At 48.8% G+C, this 14,409-nt stretch overlaps 1 pseudogene; it reads left to right on the top strand.

Moving 5' to 3' along the window:
• Window positions 1-10,289, top strand: part of LOC143640362 (alpha-1,6-mannosylglycoprotein 6-beta-N-acetylglucosaminyltransferase A-like) — a 97,802-nt pseudogene extending 87,513 nt beyond the window's left edge.
• The last annotated feature ends 4,120 nt before the right edge of the window (window positions 10,290-14,409 follow it).

Genomic DNA, 14,409 nt, shown 5'->3' with positions numbered 1-14,409 from the left:
GCTGTAGACTTTGGAGTGTGCTGGATTTCACATCTCTTTATTATTATTGTTAAAAGCTGTTGTAGTTATCCATTTTTTCCTAAGGAATTGTAAGCAAAGATGCTTACATTAGCCAGCCAGGCAAACCACATTGGTGGCAGGTGAACGGAGTGTCCTGAGACCCACACGGAGTGTCCTGAGACCCACCACTAGGCAGGGAGACCCATCTGACTTCTCATGTTCACAGTGCTTTTAAGTCCAGTCTAAGCTCTTGCACAGCCGTGAACAGCACAGTAATGTCGACCTGGACATCTTCCAAATGCCCCTGCAGCTCTCCGTTCTCATAACCAATAACTTCACGTCATGGTGTATGTTCATTCTTCCTATCTGATGACGGTCATCCTGGTGGAATGGACAGGGTATAAAATGCAAGGCTTCCCTGTGCTGTCATACAAAAGAGCAGTGGCCAGCAGTGCACAGTGTCCCATTTGGATAACGGGTCTGTGCAGTCATGCTGTCACCCTTAGTGACAGTGTCCAGGCCCACATTACTGCTGCTGCCCTTGGCTGAGCAAGGGCTTAGACTGTACTCAAAAGCACTGTGAATGTGAGAAGTCAGATGTGTCTTCCTGCCTAGTGATGCCCAGGGCTGTGTAGGTCTCAGGACACCCTGCTTACCTGCCACCATGCCTCACTTTCAGAAGATTAGGCTGCATCTCAACATTCCTAAGTAATCCAGTGTATTTCTCCCTATCTCTGAATTATTAGACCATTCTGGAGTCTTGTGCTTTCCGTGGCTAGGAATCCGGCTCTAGGTTTCCTACCCACTGTTGGGGGAAGCGTTTCTGTTCTTTCTCCACAAACTCAGACTGGTGGAGTCAAGTTCCCTATCAGGGGAGAGTGACGTGGAGACCCGCAGTGGGCCTGCCTGATGCAGTCCTTTGTAGAGACTGAAAGAGAAGGTCCTGCCAGGGGCTGGCCACCTGGAGACTGCCTTTCTCAGCAGCTTAACCTCCTTTAAGAAGGAGGCAGCACAGGTAATCATCACTGTCTTTCTCTCTGTTTTTTCTGAGGAAGAAACTGAAACTCCAAATGTTAAGTATTTTTGCCCAAAGATTCACATAGCTAGTAAACGGGAGAGGCAGGGTGGACCTTGATGGCTGCTGGCTGCAGAATCAGGGAGGTTACTTTGCTCTCTTTGCTGTGTCTTGGCTTACTCATTAAAAAGTAATACAGGCATAAGGTTTAAAAAAAATGAAAACACTAACACACAAGAAGTGCCAGAGGCCCCTGTTGGATACAGTTTGTTGGGGAGCCACACCCTTCTCGTTGCTAGAGGACCTGCTGGGCAGTAGGAGGTCCCTCATGCAACACTCTCTGCAACAAACAAGGGTGGGACAGAACGTTTCCTCTGTGTGCCCCAGTGCCAGGAGCTCTGGGCCCTGAGATGACTAATTTCCTCATCCACACCAAAGTGGGTAAGGAAACCTGAGGAAAAATACAGTCTTCCAGAAGGACACACATTGCAAAGTGAATCTCCTGAGCCTAGTCCTGCGTTTCACTTCTCAGCAGCATCATGACCAGCAGGAGGTGTTCTTGGAATAGCACACACACGTTTCTGTATGTCTGTGCCTCCTCCCCTCAGCGCCTGCCACAGATGGAAACACACTGGGAGGCCCCGTTACCTGGTTCCTCTCACTGCTCAGCATGCCTCAGAGATGTTCTTACATCAGTGCATGGAAACCTCCTCATTTGGTGTATTATTTGTCCTAAATAGGTGTCTGTGTAAATACAACCTTTGGATGATATGAAGCTCTTTGCTTCATCTTTCCAATGCTGCCGTGCTGTTTCAGATGGTTTCTTTGCATGTGTCCCCTCTTTCTGTGGGGTGCATTATCAGAAGGCACGCATGTACCCAGCATTCTAATCGTCACTCCTGAGGACTGGCACTTCCCTGAGGGAATATCACACACAGGTCCTCTGTGCTCCTGTGCAGGTAGCATCTTCAGCAGGTTGTGTCATCTGGGGACTTGAAGCCATTCTGCCTTGGGTCCATTCACAGGTCCATTCTGCCTTGGGCAAGCAGAACCAGCTCTGGGCACCAGGGTCATGCATCCCAGCCCTGGCGCTTACATAAGGTTGCTTTGGGCACAGCTGACAGGAGGTCCCAGGTCAGAGAGTGGCTGCCCCTCCCTTCTCCAGTTTCTCATCATTCATGATGCCCTCACCCCTGCGTCTCCCTCCAGCGTGCTACTTCCTCACTCTACATCCCAGAGAGACTGGCTTTGCCCCACATAACCCTGTTGTTAGGGGTACTATGTCCTTCGCATATGTCTCTACTTGTCGAGTTCCTGTGACATAGTAGTCACTATTTTCAACCAATAAGCACAGAGTCCCTGGAAAAGATGTTGGACTGTGTCTGGTGATGCTCTGGATGCCTACGGGTCCTTGGTGGCATCCTCCACCTCACAGCCTCAGCATTTTCACAGCCTCAGTCATTGAGTTAAAACAAGGTCATACTAGGTAGCTGCAAAATTTCAGTATATTCTTACCAAGACTTGAGACTCAGAGAGGGGTGAACTGGCCAGCTGGTGCAGGTGGGTGAGGCTGTGCCTTCAAGGGCAGATTGTGATAGCCTTTGGGGCATTAGTGATGTGACGATAGTGAATAGCCACCCCTGTGGGCCAGTGTGTTACTGTGTTAGTAAGCTTTTTTGTCATTGTGACCAAAATGCCTAAACAAAGAACTTAGAGGAAGAAAGGTTTATTTGGGGCTCCTGGTTTCAGAGATTGAGTCCATGGTTGGCTAACTCCATTGCTTTGAGCCTGAGATGAGGCCAAACAGCATGGCAGAAGGGCAGTGGTAGAGGAAAGGGGCTCATCTTATAGTGGCTGGGAAGCAGAGAGAGAAAGGATTAGGGGCAGCAGGGAAAATGCACCCTTCCAGGACATACCCACAGTGACCCACCTCCTCCAGCCATATCCCACCTGCCTATAGTTGCCACCCATTCAAATTAGGACAGACCAATGTTACAGTTCTCATAAATGAATCATTTTGCCTCTGAGTATTCCTTCACTAACACAGGAGCTTTAAGGGGACACCTCATGTTCAAACCATAGTAGGTTCTGTGTGCACTGCAGATGTCACCTCTCGCCCCTCATCCCTGCATGGGAGATGATGCTGTCATCCCCCTTTATGGTTGAGGAAGCTGGTAATGAGACAAATCAAGACCTGGCTCAGGGTGTGTCCAACTGGCTCCCAACTATCCTGTTCACTCTTCTTTCACAGCATGGTGGGTCCCTCTCATCTTCCAGATGGTTTGGCAGAGGTGGAGATGCCCAGTTGCATCCTTGGTCCCTTGGCTGATGGCTGTGTTTTCATTTTTAGGACTTCTGCCACGGGCAGGTGATGTGGCCGCCCCTCAGTGCCCTACAAGTGAAGCTTGCTGAGCCTGGGCAGTCCTGCAAGCAGGTGTGCCAGGAGAACCAGCTCATCTGTGAGCCATCATTCTTCCAGCACCTCAACAAGGACAAGGACCTACTGAAGTAAGTGCCTTGGGATGGGGAGAGAGAATGGAAGGGGGTCAACTCAGCCTCTGTGAGCTTTCTGGGTTAGAGTCAAATTGAGAGGTGCTCATTCTCAGTTTCCAGGCTGTGGGCTTTAGGGGAAAGATGAGGTGAAGGCAGCAGTTTGCAGCTGGACCCCTACATTTTCAGTGTTCAGTAAGATGAAGTCACCTGGTATACTTGGGATCTGTGTAGGGACATTGTATTTGCATAAATAAAGCCACATCTGGCCTTGGAGATCATGGGAGATGTTGGTTTTGCTAATGCCATACCCATGAACAGGGAATGGAGGTGGCACAGAATCATAGCCATGGGTGGACCCACCCCTGAGACCTCTGGCAGCAGGCAGATCCCTAGATGGCCCCTGGCAGAGTCTGAGCAGCATAGGAAAGAGGTGGCATCTTCAACTTTGGAGTCAGAAAGGATTGATAAATGGGGAGGAGCAGCTGGCACAAAACTGCCCAAAACAGATTCCAAGTGCCACCTTCCCCTCTTCTGGTCCCCTCCCCTCTCCAACTTTCCTCGGGAACCTTTGGTGCATCATGCATCAGGCCTCAGTAGACCTGACTGCTGGGTCCCTCCCCAGCACACAGGTGCAGGCCTGGGAATGTTGGCCAGGGCTGTATCGGGGGGGCCTTTATGTTCCTGGAATTTCTTGCCTCATACTTGCAATTTGTTTAGTGATGCCATTCATTTCCCTTTGCATCAGCATTTGAGTTTGACATCTACAGTTCCAAGATTTCCACATGAGGTTTTTTTTTCTGGCTTCTGCCTCCTGATCCCTCTCAGTATGAATTCTGCTCTCCTAAATTTTATCACTCCCCACCTTGGTCCACCATCTAGTCTCCCACCTTAATTTCCCTGATAAGGGATTTTCTCCAAGAAACATGTCTATAAACAATAAGGACTGCTATCTTAACTGTGAAGATTCAGTCCAATGGTTGTGCTGTCCTAGGCTTGAAGGAGATGTTTCAGGAATAGAGTGGTCTTGGGGATCAGTTATCCCCCATTCTGGCTTCCTACCCTGCCACTGCCGTTATTGTTCATGGTGGTCTGAGCTGGCCTGCTTCCTCCTGTGTGTCTTGCTGTCCTGAAACATGGTATAAAACTCCCTTTGGAATGCATGGTCTCCAGCATCACTGGTAGGAATGCTCTCCTGAGCAGGACTCTGAGGGATGCTGTTTTTTCTTTTTATAGGGGAACCAGGCTTTTTATGGGGTAGGTAACTAGAGGCTACCTTGATTCCACCATCAACATAAAAGCACAGGCCAGAGAGGGAGGGGAGGGAGCTTCCTAAGAGGGCTGGTTTTGACATGGAACCTCCAACTCCACAGCAGAGATGTTGAATTCTGGGGCTGGCTTTCCACTGGCTCAGTTTGTAGATATCTCCCAGGGCAAGATGGCTTTTTGAGAACCCTGAGCACTGTATTGGAGTTCTGAAATTGCTTGGTACAGATGTGGCACTGTACTCCTAGTTCTGCCTGTATGCAGCCCCTTCTGGAAAACGGAGGACAAGAAGGTGCCTCCTGGGAATGAGACCTGCATGGGACTCCTGAATAGTGGGTCTTCCCTCCAAGCCTGGGAGGGAGTCATGGCACTTAGTACAGTGACTGATATCTGGCTCAGAACTAGCCTGGAGCCCATGCAGGTGGCCTGCCTCTAGGGTAAGGGTCTGGGTCAATGGGAACAGAAAAAGGGCAACCAACTGCTGGGAAAGGGGCCAGTGCCCTCTGTTCCATCAGTTTCTCAGCTGTAGAGTGGGGACATCCTGGGTGATAACAGGATGATAATGGATATCTCTTGCTGAAGAACAGAATGGCCCCTCCTTCCAGGCAGTTCTAGGTGATAGAGTTCAAAAACCAATTTCCTGGCCAGACTGCCGCCTTTTCCTCCTCCTTCATGCCCCATGCAGATCCACAGAGTAGAGAGGGGCATGGTGTGGGACAGTCCTGCAGTCAGACCCTGTGCCAGGCGATTGCTGTCTCCTCCACGCCTCCCCACAGTGGATATTTGGGTTTTCTTACCAGGATGCTGGAATGAATGGTAATTTCGTAATAAAGCCGTCTAAAATTAATTCTGTGAACATAACAGCCCTACTGAATAACTTGTTCATGCATTTGTAAATACAGATAATGTTGTAAAAAAACCCCAGCTATCTGACAGTCTATTGAGTGCCTCCTCAGCGTGGAGGTAATCCTGGCCCATCCATATTCATGGCCAATTAGCAATTAGCAGCTCCACGAACTAGGGCTGCTTTTGCTTCTCCAACTTGGGACTTGGTTCTAAGCTGAGCTTACGCTTTTTCCATCTTGGGGTGTCCACAACCTTTAAGAGCCACCTGTCCTCACTGTATAGTATGAATTTAACAGATTACATAAATCACGTCTTTGGAGCATCCATGTGGCCATCTTGAATCAGGGAGGAGCAGGCCAGGGGTCTTTGAATTCCTATATGTGCAGGGAACTGTTAAATGCTGGAGAGACCACCTCGGAGCATTTGTGATTCCTCCTCTGGGCAAGACTTCACCTAGATCAGGAGTAGAAGGATCCAGAAGGCAAAAAGCCCCTGAAGTGCCGAGATCATTCCAGCATGGCCCAGTGGAGAGGACTGAGCTCCATAAAAAGGAACATGTGTTAATATGAAGCCCACTTTATATTTTGGTTACCTCTGTTTTTCTGGGGATAAAACCTAGGGCCTCACACATGCTAAGCAAGTATTCTACTGCTGAGCCACTTCCCCAGCCCTTAGCTAGCCCTTAAAGGTGTATCTTCCAAAATTTTAAAATGCAGGTGACCCCCTAACATAAGATGGGGCAGCTTATAATTTTTTTGACTATAGGTTGATATGAGGGTGTGGATGTTCAGCAGAAACTGTGCTCCAGATTTGAATTTGGATCTTTTTCCAGGCTTTGTGCAGGTAGTTTAATACTGTCTCACGATATTGGGCCGTAGGGTTAAACTGAGACTCCAGTCAGCCACACGGTCACCAGAGGGAACCACCTGCTTCACAAGGTGCTGTGTGGCTAAGCTGGTGTGGTCAGTAGGTTGGGTATTCAGTGCATGTTTTGATATATTTTCAGCATAGGATGGATAGATGGAGGCATAACACTGTCTGAAGCAGAGGTGCATCTGTGTTGGCCCTTTAGGTCTTCTGAGCTGTAGAGTCTAGACTGTGTGTGCCTTGGCATCAAGAAAGGAGATGGCCCTGAATCAGAGTGGTTACCAGGTCTTGGAGAGAAGGCAGGCACTCTGGGGCAGGGACCAGTGGGAGGAACAGGAGCAGGATGTAGGACAGGCTTGTGTCCTGTCTGGGAGGGGCCAGTACCTTCCATTCTCCACCTAGTGCTGGGGTTCCTAGCCTACCTAACTCCTGTGGTAAGGAGAAGGTGGCAGCCCCATGGGAGGAGAATTTGCTCTCTTATTCTTCTTCAAGAGCCAAAAATTGTGCACTGAGTACTGAGGGGTCCCAGAAACTACCAAACTCAACCTGTAAGAAAAGTGTCATGGGCCAGTCCGAGAGAAGGTGGTACTGTGGGAGAGTGGATGGGAGGACACACACATGATGCTTGGAGTCTCTGAGAAGAAGGGAAGGGTGTGTGTATCTGACAAGATAGGACAGAGAGGCACATGCAGCCCTGTGTGTACCCTGAAAAGGTCGGGGATCCCTTAGGGATTGAGGACCCCTGGACTAGGGAGGCTGTCTAATCCAGTGAGGCACCTCTCTTGTGACTTTTGCTCACTAGTTACACAAGGATGATGGAGTAGCCTTTTTGCCTGCCCAGGGCTGCAGAACAGGTACCTGCACACCCACAAAAGGGAGCCCCCCCACACCAGGGACCTAGGAGATGCTCAGGCCAGGGGTTGGGTGGTGTTCGAGAGGGGGTAGGGTCATACATACCCCCAACACACATCAGTGAACCTTTGGGGAGCTGCCTGAGGTGTGCCTTCACTGTGGCCCCAGGAAGTGACAGTTGCTGCAGCCCTCGGTGGGAGTCTCTGCTTCTCCCCAGCAGGTGTCACCTGCTACAGCCTCAGTTGAGACCCATTCACAGGTTTGCACTCACAAGTACACGCACACGAGCAGACTGCACAGGAGCCTGGGGACAGGTGACCTGGGAGGGCATAGAAAGACTTTTCATGGCTCCAGCAATTCCACCCCTACCACAGGGTCTGAGAGTTGTGGTAGAGATTTCCATACTTCTTGTTAGCCACATTCCAGGCAGCTGGTCTGAATGAGGTCACAGCAGCTACTGTAATCCACCCACATAAATAAGTAGCATAAACATAAATCTGTGTCCCAAAGCCACATTCTACATGTAAGCTTTTCTTTTTTTTTCCAAAGAGAGACACACATATCTGTTTATTGTAGCACCATTCACAATAGCTAAAATTGGAAGGAATCAACCCAGGTGCTCAACAATGAATGGATAAAGAAAATGTGGCACATAATCACAATGGATCATTCTGAGTCATTAAAAACTGAAATCTTGTCACTTGAAGCAAAATGGATGGAACTGGAAGACGTTAAGTGACATAAGTGAGACCTTTAAAGAGAAATATTACATGTTCTTTCTTACCAAATGTAAACTTTTCATTCCCAGCTCAGCTCCAGATGCCCCTTTCTCTTTGATGGCCAGTTTGGTACACTGACAAGGACATAGTCTCTGACTCTTTTTTCCTTTCAGGAAATCCATGAAATGCTCACTTTAGCCTTCTTCCTAGTTCATCACTATCTCCCAGGTGGCACCAAGGCCAGGGATGTTAGGGCACTTGAGAAAGTGTAGAACACCCCTGGTGACTGCAGGGACAAGTCAAGAGGGGTGTTGGCCTCCGGAGCAGGCATTGGAGCTGAGTCCAGTTGGCATGCATCAGGGAAGCCAGAGCCCCAGGGAGTGCTGGTTCCTGGAGCAGTGGGACTTCAGCCCTGGCTGAGCAGGAGCCAGGCTGGTAGCCTGGAAGAGTGCCCCAGAAGCCATAGCAGATGTGCTGGTAATCGCCAGATAAACACTGGCCAAAGGAGGCCGGGCTCAGGCCCCTTGGTTGGCTGGAGAAAGAAGGAGGGTGGTGCTTTTCCCTGCCACCTGGAAGCCTCCCAGAGGTAGTGGGAAATCTCAAATTCACTGTTCTAATCTCTCTCCGTCCAAGCAAGAAGTGAGACTTCTGTGAACAATGCAATGGAAATAGCTGGTGTGTGTAGATTCATGCCATCTACAAGGGAGGAAGGTGACATAACCCATCCAAGGCCTGCCAGGGTTGTGATGGCAATGGCAGTAATAATAGTAATAGCTAATATTTATCGACCACCACTCAGAACCAGATTCCACCAAGTGCTCTAGAAATGTTTCTCTAATTCCTGCAGTTAAGGACTATTTATCCCATTTTACGGAAGAAAACACTGAGCCACACAGAGACTCAGTCCTTTGTCTGGGATTACACAGCTCTTAAGAGACAAAGCCAGGAACTGAAACCCAGGTCTGCCCGGCCCCCTACACCTTGTTTCTGGAACTTGAGTGCAGCACCAGGTCCTAACTGGCTTCCACACAAGACACCAGGCTAAGCCTTGTTGTCCTGGAGAAGCCACGGTGGGGTGAACCAGTGTATCCCAGGTGAGAGGGAAAGCCCTTGGAGATAGGTGGCCAGTACCTTTGGAAACAAACAACAACCAAAACAAAAAACAAAAAAAAACCCCAGAATATCCTTTGCAGCCCCTCAGACAACTCTGCTGTGGGGAGAAGATGGCGAAGAGCACAAGCCTCAGGAGCAGGGCCTGGCTCACTGGCTCTGCACATCCTGAAGCCTTGGCTCCTTCTTCTGTAGCTTAGATTATAATCTGCTGTATTGAAGGGTCATGTGACACTCCAAGATTCTGGGCAGGAAGTCCCTGGGAGAGCACCCAATTGCTCACCAGTAGAAACTAAGGCCATATCATGGGAATCTTTTTGAACATTTAATCAAAAAAATACTTAAAAATCCCAGCACTAAGCCCCAGTGCCGTTCCTCTGCTCGCCGTCAACACTTTCATGTGCAGCCATCTTGGCTTGGATAGTCACACAACACACCAGGTTGACCATGTTGTATGTCCTATTTCATAATTTGCCCTCCTCTGGGACATCTCTCATGCCGGGGCACACTTTTCATGTTTGGAGTTCTGTGTGGAATTCCACAGACACAGGATGGCCATGGTTAATTTGGCGATTCCCTACTTGGTGAGAAGACAGTTGGTTCCAGTTCTCCTTTATTACAGAGCAGCCTCAAAGACACCCCCCTGTGTACACCCAGGCACACCTGTGTTTCCGGAGCTGAGGTTCCTAGAAGTGAAGAATTGCAGACTTAGAGGGGCACCATTTCATTTCTGCAGCAGGAGAACTGAATGCGTCTCCCACACCTCAGCAAGTGGGCCAATGTGGCCAGTGACAGGGATGAGCTCTGTCCCCTGCATTTCCAACCCATGTGCTTTTCTCTTCCTCTTCAGGTATGAAATGATCTGACAAAGCTCAGAGCTGGTCAAGGACATCCTGGAGCCCTCCTATGACCCCAAGAGCAATCACTGTGTGTTTCAAGGGGACCTTCTGCTCTTGAGCTGTGCAGGCGCCCACCCCAGGCACCAGAGGATCTGCCCCTGCTGGGACTTCATCAAAGGCCAAGTGGCCCTCTGTAAAGACTGCCTATAGCAGCTGCCAGCTCAGCCCCACATGAAGTCTGCTGGGGAAGATGGTGGCTCCACTGGGCAGAGACAGGGGGGGAGAAATCATTCAGGGACTCTGGCCAGAGCCTGAATTTTTTGTCTAAGGTTTGGATTTGGGATTGCTCCCGCTGAGGTTAACGCCTCCCCCAGGGAGTTTTCACCAAAACAAACACAAGAGCAGTTGTGAGGCAAGGAGCCTGGCTTCTTGTGGTTCAAGGAACATCCTTCCTATTTTGTGAGGAGCAGCTGTAGGGAGATTGTCAATGAAGGTGCTCCAGGGTGGGGGAAAAAAAATCTCATGATTCATTTAAAACAAAAGAGGAGAAATGAGCTGATTAGAAAGAACTTTGGGAACATTCCTAAACCCATTAACTTATTTATTTGGGAGGGAGGGAGGGGGACAGGGAGGGAGGAAGGGGATTGATCACACGTTTCTTCTTTTATTTCCCACTGTTAGTTATTCTCAATACTGCTGTTCCTCTGTCTGCCTCAGGCAGGTACAGTGGGGCCAATGGTGTGCTCAAGGGCAGCTATGGGGACCTGACTTCTGGAAGCAGGTGGCAGCAGAGCAAAAGAAACTGTTGCTTTGAAAACACAGGCAAACTGTCCAGGGCATTGTCATCAAGTGGAGGCATCCTGTGTGTACTTGGCAAATGGCAGCTAAAGGACATTTAACCCCTTTGGTAGGGGGGACATGGCTGTCATGTCCAGAGAACCCAGTCATGGACAGAAGACAGCCAGGGACATCTGCTTTATAGTCAAGAGAGACCCTTTCCTGTGTGTTCCCACCAACCCACCCACCTTGGCCCTAATTGGGCTAGAATGTCCTTAGAAAAGAAATGCAGGATTGTAGAATTTTTGTTAGCTAATTTATGGTAACTTGGCCCTCTCTGATATGCTACTATAAGGAGAGTAGAGGTGTGGGACTCAAAGAACTAAACTACCTTTGGACTTGGAGGGATGGCCTTCTAGCATTCAGACAGCTGAGCTTCGGAAAGAATGAATTCGGCTCTTAAGATTAGTGGAATTATCGAAGAACACCTCACAGGTGTTCTGGTGTTATATTCCTTCTGAAGTCTGATATCACCAAAGTCCAGGGAATGGGGCTCTCAGTGAACATTTGATGTTTGCTGGGAGAGCAGGAACAGCTCAGGATGAGTGCCCTGCACTGCCCTGACCACTCTCCCATTGGTGTCACTTGCAAAGGGTGAAAGTGTTGGGCAGACTTTACTCCAGGCAGAGTTATTCTGAGAGGGCTGAGCAACCCCACTGAATGAGCTCACCAGCAGGCTGGGCAGACATGTTGCAACCACCTTCCACACACCCTGGAGCCCTGTTTTTTTGTGCTCTGTTTTTTTGTAAGTTCCCATATCTGCTGAAGCACTGCTTCCATGCTCTACAAATGTTTGTGGGTTTCTCATGAGGCCCCTGGCACCTCCATGCCTGTGAGAGTGAGCCATCTTCTTTTTCTGTTTAGGAGCTGCCAGCATCATCCGCTCAGCTCTGACTGGTGGTTTGGTGTACTGAAAAGCCTGCAGTACACACCAGAAACCGTTTCCTAGCACCCTGCTTGTGGGGGTGCAGCCAGGTGGAGCCTCTGCCAGGTTGAACAGCTGGGCGAGGCTAATGATGGAGTAGGCCTTCAGGAAATGAGGGAAGGGAAAAATTCTGCTTTCGGGGGAGCAGGGAGCCTCTACATCTGGAAAATTGAATTGCCTACTTCTCAGTTTCTACCATGGTGCATAAATAACAACTGCACATCCAACCTTCTTTTTTTTCCCCTTAGACCCTCAGATCACTGCTCAGTGGATCTGAATTTCACCTCCAGTTCCAGAGACAGAGAGAGAGTGGGGAGGGGCAGCCAAGGTCTCCACCCCTCAGGTGTTCCCTGAGCACATCTGCAAGGGAAAGTACCAGTGAGAACACCTCTGCCTAGAGCACTGATGCAGGGGACTTGCTGGAAATAGCCTTTGCCTGGGCCCAGCACCAAGGGTGGAAGTCCAGATAAAACCCAGTTTGCTATGGTAGCTAGTGCACGGGCTTTAAGCTTTGAAATGGCAGTTTCTGCAGTAGGAAGGGGAAGAACTGGCATCCTTACTCTGAGGAAGGACATTTTCCCTGTGAGTGGACCTCTTGGCTGCTCCCTAGCAAGTGGAAGTTTACTTGGGTTACCACACCTGTTATTCCTAGGCCAGCTCCGCCCTCTCCTGGGCTCTTCAGGGAATTTCCCAGGCTGCTGATGACCATGTGGGAATCCCACCAGCAGGGGGCGCCTGCAGGCTGAGCTTGCTTTCCCAGGCAGGGCTATGTCAACCACCTTAGCAGACAACTGTTTCAAGAAGCCTGGGAGTTCAGAAAGCAGAAAACCTTGTAAAGCAACATTGTCCCTGGCAGAAGCTTCAAGCATCACTCCCTATCTGTCCCTGGACTCGGGGGGTCTCTTCACCTTTCTGATCCTCTTATCAGGCAGCCCAGAAGAGCACTTTCTCCCATTTAAAAATTCCTCTAACTTCCTAAGTCTAGTCTCAGCTGGAAGTAAACCTAAGTTCCCTGGCTGGGGCTGCTGCTCTTGGGGCCAAGTAACCCACACTCCTGTTGTTAAGGGCATTGTTGATGGAGTTGGTGACACCTGAATGTGTACCAGCCTCGAGACCTCCTATGACTTGTTCCAAGTTGGGTTCTCCAGGGCAAACTGGGGAGGGGTTTCCATTGGCCCAGTGTGGGGTGTGAAGAAGAAAAAGGATGGTGCCTCTGATAGTGTGGGCTGGGCGCCTGCAGCAGTTTTACCATTGCTATTTTTATATGGAAACCTAAACTGATTTGTAATTGATAACCAATCCACAGGGAGAGATCCGAAATCAGGATTGATGTTTTCCTGTGCTATAATCATATCTTGCCTGGCCTTTGGAATTATTTTTCCCATTGTGATCTTGAGACAAAAACTTAAGGGAAAAACATCTAATTTATTAAGAGAAAGCTTTCCTTTGTAAGGTAAATACTTTCCAGAGTAAACACAACAGAAAGGGAAAACACACTTCTTTGAATGCCAGTAAACACCTCATTAATTTTGTGTATGCAATTTGATTTGCACATGTACAAATGGAGATGCTTTTTGCATTTTTGCTTTGATTGGGTTTTTGTCAGTGCTTATTATAGTTTCCTTTTTGTGTTTGCTGTGTGTTTGGAATGTTAGAGTCTGTCACTTGGTGATGTTTATTTTTCTGCTGTGCCTTTTCACTTTTCTTTGGGGTTGGTTTTTGGAATCTGGGTGCTGTTGAGGAGTGTTAGGTCCTTGAGTGACTACAGATGTTCCGGCTGTGCACCAGAAATGGCCGCTAGGCCACAGTCTGTGTATCAGGCACATTCACCCCCCCACCCCTGAGGAGCGTATGAAATCATGAGAAGTCCAAGGGAAGGGCTGGCTTCCTCCAGACTGGGCCGCAATGTGGGTATGTCTTGGGACTGCTAGTTACCAAGCTGCCTGCTACCCTGTCACTTGCTGAGATGTGACTGAGGCAGGAGGCCAGCCCAGGGAGGGATTGCATTGAACTCATTGGAAGCAGTAGCCCGGTAATACTTGGGCTGGTTAGTATCATGAAAGGGGAAGACTCTGTGCCCCTCTCCCTCTTTTTTATTTCCTTGGTGGATGAATGAATGATGGATTTAATGAAGGTGAATAATTACTCCTTTTGGAGTACAGCTGCAGTATATTTCACTGGAAGTGCAAGTGTCAATGAAATGGATTTGACTGAAGCTGTAGTTTATAGGTGAGTGTGTGCTTTTTAGATCAGACCAAGGTGGTTTACCTAGACTGTATATAGTTAGACACCACTACCTTCTCCTATGCCCCTCAATTTTTTTTTAATTAAGTACTGGGGATTGACCTAGAACCTTGCACGTGCTAGGCAAGTGCTCTACCACTGAGCTACATCCCCATTTCCCCCCATCTCTTTTTAATTATTTTTTGAGACAGGGTCTCGCTAAGTTGCCCAGGTCGGCCTTGAACTTGGTGATCTTCCTGCCTCAACCTCCCAAGTAGCTGGGATTACAGGCATGTACCACTATACCCGGCTTCAAAAATTCTTGATTAAAAGAAAAAAAAAAGATATTTTGTTAACGACAGGCCATGTTGTATGTGTTACTATCCCAAGCCTGGATTGTTTTATTTATTTGAAAAAGTT

This window comes from Callospermophilus lateralis, unplaced genomic scaffold (assembly GCF_048772815.1).
Source record: "Callospermophilus lateralis isolate mCalLat2 unplaced genomic scaffold, mCalLat2.hap1 Scaffold_196, whole genome shotgun sequence".
NCBI classification, from domain to species: domain Eukaryota; kingdom Metazoa; phylum Chordata; class Mammalia; order Rodentia; family Sciuridae; genus Callospermophilus; species Callospermophilus lateralis.
This window is presented reverse-complemented; position numbering and strand designations above follow the sequence as displayed.